General features: G+C 40.3%; 1 long non-coding RNA gene across 1 annotated transcript in view; it reads right to left on the minus strand.

The window, feature by feature from the left end:
• LOC107616725 overlaps positions 1–2,055 on the minus strand; it is an 11,583-nt gene extending 9,528 nt beyond the window's left edge. The window contains exons 1-2 of the long non-coding RNA XR_001614614.2: positions 2,031–2,055; positions 449–455 (exon numbers count right to left, since the gene is read on the minus strand). This is a non-coding gene — a long non-coding RNA (uncharacterized LOC107616725). The remainder of the gene's footprint in view (positions 1–448; positions 456–2,030) is intronic.

Below are 2,441 nucleotides of genomic sequence, written 5' to 3' on the forward strand. Positions count from 1 at the left end.
ACCTGGTCTAAGCGGCTAAACCAAGCTGTCCCTAACCATGTGCTTGTGGCGTGAAGGTGTCAAGTGAAAACTTGAGACTGAGCAGTTAAAGTCAAGGTCCAAAGCAAAAAGAAGAGTGTGCTTAAGAACCCTGGACACCTCTAATTGGGGACTTTAACAAAGCTGAGTCACAATCTGAAAAGGTTCACCCAATTATGTGTCTGTGGCATTTATGTATCCGGTGGTAATACTGGAAAACAAAGTGTTTAGGGCCACGGCCAAGACTCATACAAGTAGCTGTGTTCAAGAATCAACATACTGAACTAGGAGAATTAAATAACATTATCTAAATTCTAAGTTCCTATAGATGCCAATCATTCTGAGCTTCAATGGATAAAGTGAGATGCCAAAACTATTCGGAAGCAAAAAGCTACTAGCCCCGCTCATTTAATTAGAATCTGAGCTTCACTCAAAAACTCTGAGATATTATTGTTTCTTGACTCATTTGTATTCTATTTTATTTTTCTAGTTGCTTGGGGACAAGCAACAGTTCAAGTTTGGTGTTGTGATGAGCGGATATTTTATACGCTTTTTGGGGTTAATTTCATATAGTTTTTAGTATGTTTTAGTTAGTTTTTAGTTTATTTTCATTAGTTTCTAGGAAAAATTCATATTTCTTCCACAAGCTACCGTTCTGAAGTCACTGTTAAAAGAGCAGAAATGATCCATTGCATTATGTTAGGAAAAGAAGTAGAAGTTCATCAACTGATTCTATCTGAATTTTACATACTTGCTAACAAGAACTCCAAGGATGCCAGGTTGGCTTATCCAAGCTTAATCTCTATGCTCTGCAAAGATGCTGGAGTAAAGATGGGTATAACAGAGTATATCTCAGTGGAGCAACCAATCATTAAAATCACAATGGAAAAACAACAAATGCAGGATGACCACACCAAGAGGAAGGCGCAAGAATTCCTCCCAGAAGTCCCTCAATTTGAATATTGGGAATAACTTGAAGCATCTGTTACCAAGTTGCAAGAATCTATGGACCAAATAAAGGAAGTTCTGGACTTTACTATGAGTTTGTGTGTCTTTCTGTAATTTCAAGTATTTTCTGGCTGAAATTGAGGGAGCTGAGCAAAAATCTGATTCAGGCTGAAAAAGTACTGCTGATGCTGTTGGATCCTGACCTCTCTGCACTCGGAATGAAACTTCTGGAGCTACAAGAGTCCAATTGACGCGCTTCCAATTGCGTTGGCAATTAAACATCCAGGGCTTTCCAGCAATATATAATAGTCCATACTTTGCTCAAGGATAGATGATGTAAGATGGCATTCAACGCCAGTTCCATGTTGCAGTCTGGCGTCCAGCGCCAGAAACACGTTATAAGTTGGAGTTCAATGCCAGAAACAGGTTACAGCCTGGCGTTGAACGCCCAAAACAGCCCAGGCACGTGAGAAGCTTTAGTCTCAGCCCCAGCACACACCAAGTGGGCCCCAGAAGTGGATTTCTGCACTATCTATCATAGTTTACTCATTTTCTGCAAACCTAGGTTACTAGTTTAGTATTTAAACAACTTTTAGAGTTTAATCTCATGACATTTTTAGATCTGAACTTTGTACCTTTTGATGGCATGAGTCTCTAAACTCCATTGTTGGGGGTGAGGAGCACTGCTGTGTCTCGATGAATTAATGCAAGTATTTCTGTTTTCCATTTAAACATGCGCGTTCCTATCTAAGATATCCATTCACGCTTAATTATGGAGAAGGTGATGATTCATGACACTCATCACCTTCCTCAATCCATGAACGTGTGTCTGACAATCACCTCCGTTCTACATCAGATTGAATGAGTATCTCTTAGATTCCTTAATCAGAATCTCATGGTATAAGCAAGATTGATGGCGGCATTCATGAGAATCCGGAAAGTCTAAACCTTGTCTGTGGTATTCCGAGTAGGATTCTGGGATTGGATGGCTGTGACGAACTTCAAACTCGCGAGTGTTGGGCGTAGTGACAGACGCAAAAGGATAGTAAATCCTATTCCGGTACAATTGAGAACCTGCAGATGATTAGCCGTGCAGTGACAGCGCACCTGGACCCTTTTCACTGAAAGGAAGAATGGTAGCCATTGACAACGGTGATCCACTAACACACAGCTTGCCATAGGAGGACGTGCGTGTGTGAACAATAAGACAGAGGAAAGCAGAATTTCAGAAGACAAAGCATCTCCAAAACTCCAACATATTCTCCATTACTGCATACAAGTATAATTTGTGTTCTGCCCTTTTTACTTTTTACAATTCAAACTAAAAATTATTATTGATATTATATCCTGACTAAGAGTTACGAGATAACCATAGCTTGCTTCAAGCCAACAATCTCCGTGGGATCGACCCTTACTCACGTAAGGTATTACTTGGATGACCCAGTGCACTTGCTGGTTAGTTGTGCGAAGTTGTA

The sequence above is a fragment of the Arachis ipaensis genome, chromosome B09, assembly GCF_000816755.2.
Source record: "Arachis ipaensis cultivar K30076 chromosome B09, Araip1.1, whole genome shotgun sequence".
NCBI classification, from domain to species: domain Eukaryota; kingdom Viridiplantae; phylum Streptophyta; class Magnoliopsida; order Fabales; family Fabaceae; genus Arachis; species Arachis ipaensis.